At 41.4% G+C, this 14,405-nt stretch overlaps 1 protein-coding gene across 2 annotated transcripts in view; it reads left to right on the top strand.

Moving 5' to 3' along the window:
- Positions 1-12,113: 12,113 nt before the first annotated feature.
- The window catches only part of LARS2 (leucyl-tRNA synthetase 2, mitochondrial), an 84,126-nt gene continuing 81,834 nt past the window's right edge, over positions 12,114-14,405 (top strand). Inside the window, exon 1 of one of the 2 annotated variants that reach the window (XM_086848179.1) lies at positions 12,114-12,662. The gene's annotated coding sequence lies outside the window, so the exon portion shown is untranslated. The remainder of the gene's footprint in view (positions 12,663-14,405) is intronic. The other variant, XM_086848186.1, reaches the window with a different exon arrangement.

The following is a 14,405-nucleotide window of genomic DNA, read 5'->3' as shown; positions in this document are numbered from 1 at the left end:
ATCTCCAGTACTATCATCCTGGGATGAGAGGGATATGTGGGGATGAATAATTCATCTGCAAATCAGCTCTCCAACTGCACTGCATTTTTTTTTACTGGGTTTCTATTTTTAATTTAGATACTCCCACGTGTGTGTTTGGTGGATTAGAGGCATGTGAGAAATAGAAGGAGGTGGCTGACGCAGGCAGGTAGCAGAGCCTGGGGATGGCAGGGGTTGAACCAACACTGGCCTATAGCAGGTCCAATGCCATCTTCCTGCTGAGGGCAGCCAGGGCCTTAGCACCTCTGAGCCCTACCTACTTTGGTGGGAGCTGAAAAAGCTCAGCACTGCTTGCTTGGATTTATACCCCTGTGTTGGCAATCACAAAGAAACAATGCAGGTGCCTGTTCACTTATAGCCAGAGCTGGATGTCAGGATATCTGGGTTCAGTTCTGAGGTCTGCTACTTATCTCCTTTCCAAAAACCTTGTAAATCCTTTCTCTTGTAGTTCCAGATTTGCTAGTGGAGAATTGTTACCACTGTTTCTTTTGGTCTGCCTCACTTTCCTCTGTGGTAGAAACCATCGCTGCTTGTTTACAGCTACAGAAGAGAACTCAGGTGGGAGCCTCTCCTGCTGTAAGGCGTCATCTTCCTATTGTATTTTTTAATCACAAACATCAAAAGGAGCAAGTCATCAAAATTATTTAAGAGGAAGTAGAAAGGTTTTACCTGCAGCAGCTCAATAAGGAGATGAGGAACTGTAGGATACAATGGGGTAGGAAAAGCTACCTATTTGGGCAAAAAAACTATTATTACACACTAATCTTCCTGAGAACCCAGATTTCTGGAAGAGGTTGGCTGGCATTTTGATTTGTTCACTAGTTCCTACAGGTAATAAAAACAAAGATCAATCCATAAAGAAAATCCTGTCATGTCTGAGAATCTTTCCTTTTCCCCTTTCTGCACATACGGTGTCCAGCCAATTACTAATAAAAACTGTTTTTACAAAGTCTAGAGTGCTTTGGCAAATCCCTGGCTGGTAAAGGCATTCATGTCTTCTTGTGGACTCAAGGAAACTGATGTTTAGAGTAGTTCACTCCTTGTTAAGTTATAGAGACTACATGGGGAACTTCTTAAAAATGAGATAAGAGGGAAGTATTTGAAAACCAAAAATTAACTATTGTGACATCATTCTATAGATTACTGCCAGGGTTGTGGAAAGGGCCTATGCTTTTCAAGGCATGATGCACTGTGCTACCCCTTCTCAGTATCTAAATAAAGGTCTAATTTACAAAAAGCCCTTTACTTCTTACTTGATTCTTAATCTTTGAGATCAGGAAAAAACCCTGGACTATTGCATAATTACTCAATTCTTTGTCAACAAAATCAGATGCTGTGCCCAGATTTTGGGGTGGAAACAGCGAAACAAAATGTAGCGATGTAGAAGTGATGAAGAAGCCAACATCCTCCACAATAAAAATTTCAAGACTAATGGTTCACAAAGGCTGGTGGTCAGTTTTAACCATGTGGTATCCAGGAGACTGGGACAAAAAGCATTCTCAGTTACACTCTGTTCAGAAAGTAGGTAATTAGCCAAACAGCTAAATGTCCAATAAGCTCCATTTATCAGGCACCTTTGGCCTCCTGACTTCTGAGAAAACAAGCACCAAGTACACACCACATGGTGCCTTCTCACACCAACATTTTACAAAGAGTATCTACAATTTTAAAACACTAAACAGCATGCTAGACAAAGGTTTCACTTTCTTTCCTAAAACATGAATTTAATCTACAAAAACTACATTTGCCTGCAACCTCCAAACAGCAAGCCTATGAGCATTGAAACAGAATCTGTCTCAAGATTTGGAACCCTTGGAGGCATTAAGGCAGGAATGAATTGCTTTATATCATTAGAAAGCCAAGACTGCTGGCTTTCCCAGGGAACATAAAGCATTCTGTTTGCAGCTGGTACTTCACAAGACACTGAGCCGTAGCACTGCCCCAGTGCATTTTGAATATGCACTACAGACCATTTTAGAGTTTCTAAATTTTTATCAAAAACTTAATTATTTTCTTTTCTCTGATGGCACATCTAAAGGCAGATTTCATAGGCATCTTCTTACCTACCTAATTCTCCATTATGCTTTCCAGATATTTGGAAAATTGTTGGCATGTAAATTTTGCTTTCCAGTTGTTCTTCTCCAGTTTTGTCAGAGCTCAGATCAATAAAGAGAGCTATCATCCAACTTCCAGCCTGTGAATTAGCTTTAGTACAGTCACTTGGTAGACCTCTACCAGGACAGCATGCTGTCAGGCACACCTTGTCCTGCAGTGCAGAAACTTCTGCTGAATGATTGTTCACAGTGTCCTGTGGGAAGTGCCCTGTGTTGGATTAACAACTCAGCCTCAAGCAGGCAAGTACAGGTTTGAGTATAAACCCTCGGTTCAGGATAGAAGGGAGAAGTACTTCAATGGAAACCTGAAAGAGTAAGATGTATTCCTCAATTCTTCTGTCACTCTTTATATAAACAATGGGCTGCTTTTAATACAGATACAGCAAAACACTCTAATATAGAACAGGCACTAAATATCCTGGACAGGCCTTAAGAAATCTTAGCATTATGTTCATATAAAAGCAGTGCTAATGTGGGCTGGTGATCCTAGTTGTCAAGCCATCTTTTAGTCTTAACTCCTCTAGTGGTATTTTGAATGTTAAAGAATAGAAAACAATATTTAAATTAACATAAGGTTAGCAGTTTAAGTATTTGGTTTGCAAAACATTTGTAAAAACTGCGAACATTACATGCTCTGCTTAGACTTGTGAATGTTAACAAGAAAAAATTACATCCAAAACACCTTTAGAAGTAAAAATCAAAAGCAGGAATCAATCTGACTGTATGAGTAATAGACAAACTACCTGAATACGATCTTTTGGTATTTTGTTTGCTTCATGAAAGTCTTCTTCACAAGTTCAAGCTGAACAAAAAAAAAAAAAAAAATTAAAAAAGAAATTTTAAAAAAAGTGGAATGAAACTACTGAAGCAGCCCTGTACTTGTCATGTATACCACAATGACAGGAAACACAAACGGGCAACCACAGTATCCCTCTGGGTCTGCATAACTAGAAGTGAAAATTTCCTTGCATTTCAGAATTAAACTTGGTATGGTTGAGTTTATTTATGGCAATGGAATCTTTAATGAGCCATACTCTCCAAAGACACACCCTCAACCGTTAAAAGAAAAGCAGCACTCATTTAAAAAGTCTTATATTGTTGAAATAGTACTACTTAACATTTAAAATATATTTTCTAATTTTAGCTATACCATACAAATCTCAAACATCTTCTATTAAGAAGCAATACACTCTCCACTTTCTTATTTGGATTTTGTGACATCTTTTCCTGTAATTTCAACTACAAAGAGAAAATGAGTGATAGGTTTCATAACATCAAATCCGGAAAGGAGGTGTTAATTGGTATTTTGGAATTACAGTCCAGAGCATTCAAAAGTCCTATTCGTTATCTAATCATTTAGAAGCAAGAGGATTTCTATCTAGTACCAATGGATTTGAATAGCATATATGATAGCATCATAGCTATCAATCAAGACTATTCTATATAATATCTGTGTAGTTTACATGGCATTAAATATATCTGTTGATACTCACATAATAAATTAATAAAAGTTATTAAAAAAAATTTAAAAATAGAAAAAAATGAAGTTAAATCATAGTAGATGATCATTAGGAAAGATCGCCAGACATCAAACAGCATCCACAATGCATTACCGATCCTGTTTTGCTTCCTTTCCAAAGGAAATTAAATTAAAAATTCCTTTAATTGGACTCCAAGATGCAAATAGTGCTAATGAAGAATATAAGGTATCTGCAATTGCATGAGACAGCAGGGGACCATAATAACATCATAACTCTCCCAGGTGTAATACATGTAATGTCCTAAAGCAGCAACACTTTCTGCTGCACTGTGAGCAAGCAGTCCCCATGTGCATCATCCCTGATGAAGTGGTTTGCTCGGTCCAGTATCTAGTTACTCTTTTGCTGCTTCTGCTTGGGCTTCTCCAGCTCAACAGCCTTCACCATTCCCAGATCAGCAGCCAGGTCGGGACAAAACATCGGACTCAATCTTTCATGAAATTTCTCATGCATTGTTGGCTTTTCGGTCGGTCCATGCATCATAAGAAGCACCAGATTGGTAAATGAACATAAAATATTAATTTTAAAGTGCCAAGATGTCCTGCAGCTTTCACATCTTCACAACAGTTCATGATGGCCAGAGGGTACAAGTGACTGAGGTTGACAAAAGCTGCCCTTGGGAGGTCAGTTCCCTCCTTGGTCTCTTTATGTAGTCAATAGAAAGAGCAGGGTCTGACTTAGGTACACTGTGTTGCCACTGGATGAAATTCTTCCCTTTGTGTAAAACCTTCCTCAGCTAAAACAGGCCCTGGTGAAAACTGTCCCCATCCCCATGCCCAGAGTGGGCTCCAGAGAGCCCAAAGTAGGATTCCCACACGTGGCTCCTCACTGGCCTGGGACAGTGACACACAAAATTTGGCTACCTTAGGTATAAAAAGGGCACAATGTCCTAGCACAAGAAAACAACATATACCCTGAAGCACTACCTACTTTATCACCCTGACTGCAAGGAGATACCATGGCTCGATTGTAAAAAAATGGTAATAAGGAACAGCATTGAGTCACCAACCATAACCATCATTCCCAGGCTTAGCTCATTCTTGAGTAAACAAGTTATTTTCTTTCATCAATAAAGTATGAATCAAGGTATATCCTGTGCTGAAATTGCATGTCTTTTGCTTGAATTTTCTTTTTAGAACAGGAAGGCATGGAACATCCCCTCCTGCCTGTCTCTAGCAAGTCATTTCAATGGGAAAAAGAAACGCTGAGCGAGCTTATCCGGTACATCTGGTATGCCTGCAAGCCATGCTGGCAGTTTTGCTGAAAAATGTGCAGAAGAACCTTCTCCCTGTTGGAATGTAAATCTTCATTTTTATAAAAGCATAACAAGTTTTGAAGGGGTTGCAGAAAGTGATTTACAGAAATGCCAACTTTGCATTACATATCTGTGAGATATTCAGAATTCCCACTGTATTGCAGGATAGATAGCATGGCTGTATCTGCCTTACTTTGTGATTCCAGGCTAAATCCTAGCAAGCAAGGCTCCTGTTTAAATGTTATTTGCCAAAGTAATTTACGATTTTTCCAGGGAAATAAGGACTTGGATGATCAGTTATAGTATTTCCAGAGGCCACCCTCATTGCCAAACCTAGACCAGGCCCTGGCTTTCTACAGAGATTGTGATGTTAATGGGCTGAATTTTGTCCTAAAACTTGCTGGAGTTATTTGAGGCAGGAAGCAGTTTCCACTCCTCTAGAAGGTTGTTAGAGGACCTCGGTGATCCAGTAACGAGAACCTGCTCTTACTATCCAGTCTAAATGCGATATGGTTACTTGTGGGTTTTTTATTCTTTTCCTTAAATAGGAAAAATAATATCTTCTCTGTTGCTGGTACTAGGCTATCTAATATATTCTTAGAAAGAATTCAGTATGTTACCATAGCCTTTGTTTTTTAGGCTAAGCAGTATTTCATGCCATCTCTCTTATGACATGCTTTATGACACCTGTGCACTTGTTGCAGATTAATTAATCTTTTTCAGAGAAATGTGGCAGCAGTTGTGTTGCAGATGTGCATTCACCCATGCCTTCTATAATGAAGTTTTCACTTTCTGCTAGAAATACCTTGTCTAATGTATGCTACGGCCACAAACACCTTGTTCATGGGTTCATCCCATAGTTGATTCACAGTCACTCTGATCATCTCTGACACCCAGAGTTCTCTCCACCTGAGTCATCTCTTGTGTTCCTTAGAGAAATTCCTCATTAAGCCTGAAGTCCACACACTGAAATTCTGTTCCAATCAAACATCTCTTCCACTTATCTTTCAGAATCGGAAAGGTTTTAATAAATGATAAGTCTTACATGTTATCTATGCCCCTTCATCTTTAAAGAGCCTGCTAACTTCATCTGCTAATGTACTTAATGAAAATATTACCAGCGCTGGTCCTAAAATTTACCCTTAAGGAACTCATTGTAGCTTGCTTCTTGACTCTCTTTTTTTCCTCTTCCTCTGCCCTTTCCCATTGGTCAGTTCTTCCCCACCTTTCATTCCATCTGTTAACCCCTGTCTTCTTTTGCTCCATTAATATTTTCCCATATAGGAGTGTATCAACTACTTTGCTAAGGTACAAATGAGATTCACCATATCTTTTATTTTGGAAAATCCATTATCTCATTTAAGGGTTAAGCTATCAGGTTATTCTGGCACCATGTCCCCTCTATGTAAACCCAGGCCACTTTCATCTTGTTTTATGCTTAACTAGAAATAATAATTTAGTCATTCCTTCTCCTTTGGTGATTTTACCATATGTAGAAATACAGAAAAAAAAATCGAGGGAGATCAAATCCACTTCCATCTGGGGCATGTTCATAAGCATATAGATAGAAAACACGAGTTTACGTATGTGTATGTGCATATGAGTGTTATGCATTACATACACACATGGACAACCCATACACATACATGTAAATATTTGTACACTACAACTTCCAAGCTTCACTGAACTTTTAAGGAAATATTACCATTTTCACTTGTCCATACAATAAGGATTAATTAATACTCATTATTTTTAAGATATTTTAAATATGCAGATGTTTTCCTCCTTTTCCACTTCTCCTTCTGGCGCCAGCTGACAGCCACCGAGACAAGCCCAGTGTGCAGGATGGTTTTACCCGGCACTCAAACTGTTTCCTGCTGATATCATTACAAAGTTCAAGTGCAATCTAGTTGTTGGATAATTGCAATGATGAAGTTTGTCCATTAGTGTAAAAAGCTATTTTAATAGTCACAGTGAACAGAAAATGTCCATTTGCCATCTGTTTTAAATATGGGGGCCTGGTTCTTAATGAAAGAAAGGTCAACACATGAAAAGTGTTTAATTAAAAAGTGCCTGTCTTGTTACTCCTTCTTGTCTGACATGGTAGCACACACTTTTGTAATACAAAAATTCATTGTGAGAGGAGGTGGATGAAGAGAGGTGCAGTGCCTCTCCATAAGGTGGCTGTCCAGATGGATGATCCTCTCCTGCACATATGTGTAGAGGATATGTACCTCAGCAATGTGGCAGCCTTTGCTAAGGGCTTTGAGCAGCTGGAATCACCCGCCTCTCAGCATACAACTGACTTACTATCTGAAATGACTCACTTAAAGAAGGACAGAAGAATTAAAAGCCAGGTCTCCAAAACTTGCATTCCTAACTGTAATAAGGAGACACGATATTCCCAGATGGTCCCTGCGTTGTAGATAGTTTAATGACAATATGGTGTCACTGTGACCAGAGCCCAGCAGCTCATGAGGACTGAGCTCTTATTCCCTGTAAATGACTGTAAATTCAAAGTTTTAAACAGTCTTACAAAAAAATTCTTTTCAGATTAAAAGCAAGAAATGTGTAGCTTTGAATGCTGCAAAGGGGTAGCTTGGCTTGCCACTGCATATAACCAATTCAAAACCAACAGCAAAATTGTGTTAGTGCATTAGGAGATGGCCAAAACGAAAATACAGTACCAATTACTTTGTTTGAAAATCGAGCTGGCGATGAAAGGCAAAAAAGTAAAGGTGCATTGATTCTGATAACTTCTCCCCACCCACATGCACACACCTACACACACGCTTTTAGTCTGAATCAGTAAGAAGCTGCTGACTGCCACTGGTCTAACGCCTCCGCGTGGAACATGGAGGATGTGCGTTTTGGGTTAAATGCACCCTTCTGTAAATAACACAATACAAGCGTGTTGTGCATTAAACCCCCCCAGAGTAAGGCTCACCTAGGTCTTAAAAATTGCTCAGCCCCATGTCCCAGCTCCAGGCTCAGGGTACCAACATCAGCCCACTAAAACAATGCCGGTAAATATGATTCCACCAAGTTTGGATGTTTGAATGTTTTCAAAATTCTTCTGTAACATTCAGCATTTTAATGAGTGGCACGGGGACAGGCACAGCTATTTTACAACCAGACAGGGCCATCCTGGTCATCGGGCATTGGATGGGGCAGGCACGTTTTTGACTTCTTATGTAGCTCATCTCTTCTTCCCCTGATGCATTGCATGAGTTCTTCATTTTGACAAACCAAGAAATGACAAATCTTGTATTGGTTTGGATGACAAGAACCTCCCCTGTCACCAAGGTCAGTTCCCAGCTAAAGTGGGCATCAAACAGTAATACCTGTATACAAGTTATGAGTTACCAAAACTCACAGTTTAAAGGCTAAGCTCCATCCCAGTAATGTAACCAGTCTTGCCCAAATCAATTCCTTTCTATCCCAAAAGTATATCTCTGCTTCTTCTACCTCTTTCAAGCATTTATTCTTCCACTACCACTATACTTGAGTGCTTTTAAAATAAAATCCATTTCAAAAGTGAAGCTTCTACTGACCTTTTTGGTCTCACTCAGAATTCTTTCCTTTGAGATCTAGGCTCAGAGAATAGATAGGGTTTGAAAGGATTTTTCTTAATTTTACTCCATGAATTTCTTGTTTTTTGCTTTCTCAAGTGATAGTCTCCACACCCCTGATCTAATCACCTGCATTTTTTATCTGACCTTGTGTTTTAGAGCAAAACCATTAAATATACGTATATGTAAACAACAGCAATATGAAACTCAGTAACAAAAGCCACATTCAAGGAGTTGGATGGAAAAAAATAATCAAACAAATTCTTTAATTACATTAAATGGGGCTGGGATTTGAAATAGGTCATAAAAATTATTTTGCATTCCAAATGCTCGGTTTTAATCCTTTTTGTAGGAGGCTGAAAAAATACTAGTCATGTTGTTGATGTAGGAGCTAAAAAACAATTCCAGGAAGCACAAACATCAATTCTGGTAACTATCAGCCAAAGCAAAATGATACTTGTACGGAAATCTGGAAACCATGTCTATTTAAGTGACAGACAACTGGGGCACTTCTGCACATTTCCCATACAGGAACTAATGAATTATCTAATTACCCAAGTAGCTCCAGGCTTTATGTGGACTAACAGAAATGCTTAACACATTAGTGCAAAATCTTAAAAAAAAGAAACCAGGGGACTATTAGCCTGATGGAAAATAGTTTATGATTATTAAAAGCAAATACAACTATTTCTATATCATTAATTTCCCATAATGAAATGAGACTGAGAAAACAGACCAGGTTAGAAAGCAAAACTGCAGGTGGGGAAGGTGGAGATCATGGGAGAGTGGGTTAGGTACCCTGTTTGGAAAAATCTGAGCTGTTTTAGGGCTTGTGTCTCTTCTTCCTCTCTGCACTCTGCATGGGTTTCAGTACAATAAAGAGAGACAGGTGAGTGGATGGTGTCTCCAACCCTTGCCTGGGCTATCAGGGTACTGTTGGGTTTCATTTTAATTTATATGGTGTGCTGTGTAGCTCACAGCTATGATTCATGATTGCTACAGGATCCTGCTCAGGAACCTGCGAGGTTCCCACTGCCAAAGGGAAGGGACCTGATGTGAAGCAGCTGACCATCCCCTTGCTTGCAAATGAAAATCTCCTTGTGTGTGTAGTGCTCTTCACCTCAACTGAGGAAAACATCACAGAGCTCAGAGCAAGAAAAAGTAGCAAAATAATGAGAGGGTTATCTTATGTTGTCTTGAAAACATTTTGGAAGTCAAATCATGGCCTCAAACTCAGAATTACAATTTTTAAAATACATTTCAATTTCTGGACTGTTGAAGCATCTAACATTAAACATATTGACCTATATTTCTCATGCTCTGCCATCAAGATTATAGCTGATTGAGCATTTAGACCTTTGTTTTATCTTTTTAATCCATTCATTTCACTAAAACATTGCTTTCTCATCCTGACAATCTACTTATGTATTTGATTTGCTCAAAGCTGAGGATAATCTGTTTAGATTAATATTAAATCACAATCTTAAACGCTTCCTAGAAAGTTAGATGTATGCTATACACAAAAGTAGACCTGCCACACCTGAGGAATACTCACTGAGGTTTGGACCCATGTAGAGCCTCTAGCTCTTCTCTGTTTACCATATTAACTAACAACCCAAACTGGGTTTGATTGAACTCAAATCCATCCTGGAATTCTGATGAAATGGCAAGTATTGTACCAAGTCTTGGCTATAGGTGCCATTTTGCAGATGCTATTTAAAAAAAATAAAATGGAGAAAAATAAAACCCCAAATCATACAATATAGTCTTATTTTCTTCTGGAAGGACTTTACTGGTATGACTTCTATTAGCTGCTAACAAAAACAAGTCAAGCAGGTTTGACACACGTTTGAATTCTGTGTTACTTAGAACATGTAAAAGGTGGCTTCTGTTAAGATACTACTGAGAACCTACTCTGAGAATATACTGAAATTTTCATTTGTGACATTTTGTGTTGATTTTATTGGAGCTTATTGCACAATCTGGATTCTAATAGTGAGGAAGGCAGCCAGTATCAAAGGAAGCTAGACAAGACATAAGTTTTCTGTAAACAGAAACTGTAATAACGTGAGAAAAGCCAAGACCAACCAGAAACATTCTGAGAAGGAAAGAAGAGCAAAGGTATTCTGCATAGTATGATAATTCATGAAGGCCAAAACCAATCGAGACATACACTGTTATTTGGTATTTGGGCTTTTTTATTGCCTTATTTATGGTAGGAGTTACTTACCTATTAAGCACTGACTGTTTGGCAGCACCATTTCAAAAACACTGCCAAGACCCCATGTCAGCAGTGCCTAGAAATGGCAATGAATAATTGTCCTGGGTTGTCAAGAGGACAGCCAAAAGCACACCAAAGCCCCAAGATCTTATACTGGCTTTTTTCTGTGGTATTACTCAGTCTGCTAACCTCTCTGAGATAATTTTCATCCATTCACTCACATGTGAATCAGGAGAGTGCAGAGGTTAAGGCCAGTATGAAGGGAAATCATCCTGTAAGCTGAAAATATGTCCTAGCTGGTCCTGAGCTCTCATTTATCCTGGGGAAGGGACTCAGCCAGGAGCTGCACTGCCTGTTCCCACACACAACAAAATGCTTCATCCTTCCTCAGTCCAGGAACTTACACAGAAGCTCAGGGAGAAATCTGGGGTGGAAGACCTGTTAAAGCCAAATTGCCATCACTTGCTGACAGGGGGATCAACTGGAAAGCAAAATAAAATTATGCATAGAGTCATGGGGAATCTATACTAGTTTACCAGCATCAGAGCTGCTCTCTGTTCATTTTTGTGGTGAAAAGGTTATAATTTAAGTACACTTGACAGGTACACACAACCAAGTGGAAAGCTTTTATTCAGTAAATACTTTTTTTTTTTTTGTTACATAAGAAGGTTGACTTTACTGTAGGCATTGCACTGCATAAACAGAACATGTCTGTTTAAACTGTGTTGGAGACACAACAGTGAAGAAAAAGGTCTAAAAATGGAAAGAATCAACAGTTGCCAGCAGCAAAAGGGCACAAACACAGGGGGGAAAAAAAAAAATCTTGTTCCTTGGAGGCTACTACAAGTTACTTGCAGTAACTTGTTGACAGTGTTGTCAACAGGGTGAGATGTTGCTTTCCAGGCAGAAGTAGAATTACTCATGCTGTGCTAGATTGCCATTATTGACTTGTGCCATGTTGTCTAGGACGACCCCACTGGAGCAGGGAGGTTAGACCATATAACAGCCAGGGGCCCACTGCACTAGAGCTGAGCTCGTTCAAACACATGGAATTCCAGGACAAGAAAGAACTGCAGTGCCTTTCCTGCTCCCAGGTACCCATCCTGTGTTTCTGTGACTTCTGCCTTTTACTCTGACTAGTCAAAAAGACATCACGAAAAAATCCCCAAACTATTGCCTTTATTTCAGAATCTGCCAAAAAAACACAAACAAACAAACAAAAACAGAAGTAAAATTACTGAAATTACTGAAATCTAGCCCTAACCTATACAGTCACTTTACAGGGTACACTTTACAGCATACACATCTGTATATGCTGTGGAGGGGAGCAATACTAATCACACAGAAAAGGTCAGGTTGGAGGGGACCACAGTCGGTCTGGTGCAACCTCCTTACTCAAGCAGGATCATCCACAGGACTGCATCCAGACGTTTCCCGAATGTCTCAAATGAGGGAGACTCCACAGCCTCTCTGCGCAAACTGTCCCAGCAAAGTTCTTCCTCATGTCCAACTGGAACTCCCTGTGCATCAGTTTCTGCCTACATCAGTCGTCTCATGTCCTACTGCTTGGCACCACCGAGAAGAGCCTGGAAACATCCTCTTGGCACCCGTGCTTTTGATATTTATAGACATTAATGAGGGCCCCTCTCTCCGTCTCTTCTCGGGGCTGAACAGGCTCTGTGCATCTTATACAGAGCTCAACCCCAGTTAACGGATTTTTTTTATTTTTTATTTTTTTTTTTTTTTCCGATCGTTCTACCCCTCCACGTTACACTCGGGACAGGGGAAGCTTTTCCCGCTCCTCCCTGTGCGGAATTCCCGCCCCTCCGGGCGGTGCCAACGGCGGAGGCGGCGCCTGGCTCCCACACGCCAAGATGGCGGCGCCCGCGGCCCGGAGGGGGAGCTGAGGGAGGGCGCGCGCAGGTAACGGTCCCCCCGCGCGGCCCTGCCTCACGCCCCTCACCCGCCGGGGCCGCCGCTGCTCCCGCTGCCTTCCGGCTGCTTTCCGGCTCCCCATCGCCCGCTCCTTCCCATCGCCCGCTCCTTTGGGCTCCTTGCCCGCGCCCAGCCGGCTCTACCGGCGGCCCTGTGCCCCCGGAGTTCCCCGCTCCTGCAGCCTCCCTCCCACTGCTCCCCCGCTCGCTCTGTCCCGCCCATGGAGCCGCTGCTCCCCGTGCGTGCTTCTCGAGCGGCGGGATACCCCCCTCCTCCCCGGGGCCGACTGAAATGTACTGGGCCTCGTCAAGCACTTTTCAGGACCTTAAAGCAGGCTCCCGCATGCTTGCTGCATCATTCCAAAAGTTTTCTGTGTCAGGGGAGGTGTAGACTGGGTATTAGGCAAAGGTTCTTACCCCAGAAGGTGGTCGGGCACTGGAATAGCCTCCCCAGGGAAGTGGTCACGGCACCAAGCCTGAGTTCAGGAAGTGCTTGGACACTGTTCCTGGGCACATGGTGTGACTCTTGGAGTGTCCTGTGCAGGGCCAGGCCTTGTCCCTTGTAGCTCAGGACATTCTCTGATTTCTCTATCAGACCAGCCCCGCTTTCTCCTTTCTTGGCGCACCTGGCTAAGAGAGTTTCAGGCTCATAACCTGTTCCTTGAAGGACCCACACTGGGAGAGCGCTTAACTGGAGCAGGGAGGGGCCCTCTGCTTGTCGTACTCCCATGCACACAAGACTGGAAAGGAAGAACATCTTAGTGCTGTGTCTTTTGGATTTGATTATCCTCTGTGCCATGGCCCAACACATGTCTGGCTGGCCATTGCATCTTGTGTGTGATGGTACCTGGGAGTAGGAAGGACACTGTAGTTCTCTTTCTCATCCTGAAATTCCATGGACTTGAATGAGCTTAGCACTAGTGCTTTGTGCCCCTGGCTATGGCTGTTTTCTCTCTCTCACCCACTGCTCTGACCCCTGCGTGGGTGACCTGTAGGGCCTGAGGTCACCCAAATGTGTCCTCTCAGGCATTACATTGGCTGGTGGGCTTCCTTTGAGCTGTGCACAGGCATGGGGTCTGTGTTCTTTCTGTCTCAGAACCACAGAATCAATTAAGTTGGAAAAGATCTCTGAGGTCGAGTCCAACTTATGGCTGAATACCACCCTGCAACCAGATTGTGGCACTAAGTGTCATGTCCTGTCTTTCCTTAAACACCCCCAGGGATGGAGACTCCACCACCTCCCTGGGCAGCCCATTCCAATGTCTAATCACTCCTTCTGGGAAGAAATTCTTCCTAATGTCCAACCTTACCATGTGCTTGAGACTGTGTCCTCTCATCTGGTAGTCTCCCTTCAGTGAAGCACAGTATGCACGTGTAGCTCCTGGGCTTTGAAATACTTGCTTTGTAAATCAGCAGTGCTGAAATTGGTTTGCATAAGGAAGCACTCCTTTCTGTTGTAAAATAAATCAATAGAAATAAGACATAAGTAATAAGGAAATAATTTATAAAAATAAGCAAAAAACTTTTGAAGTATTGAAACGCTAATTTTGAGATGAGTGTGATGTTATCGAGGGGGGAAGTTGAAGTCTCCTGAATGACTCATGTGCACCTGTACTGGGAGTCCTGAATACAGTCCTGGGTTTGTTTTTATTACAAATAAGAGAGATTATGGAGGGTAGCAAGAAGAAATTCAAAGCAGTGGTGTGACATAAGTGAAAAAATGTTTATAAGA

This window comes from Cyanistes caeruleus, chromosome 1 (assembly GCF_971803275.1).
Source record: "Cyanistes caeruleus chromosome 1, bCyaCae1.hap1.1, whole genome shotgun sequence".
NCBI classification, from domain to species: Eukaryota; Metazoa; Chordata; class Aves; order Passeriformes; family Paridae; genus Cyanistes; species Cyanistes caeruleus.
The sequence above is the reverse complement of the archived record's forward strand: the minus strand, read 5'-3'. Positions and strand labels throughout refer to the sequence as shown.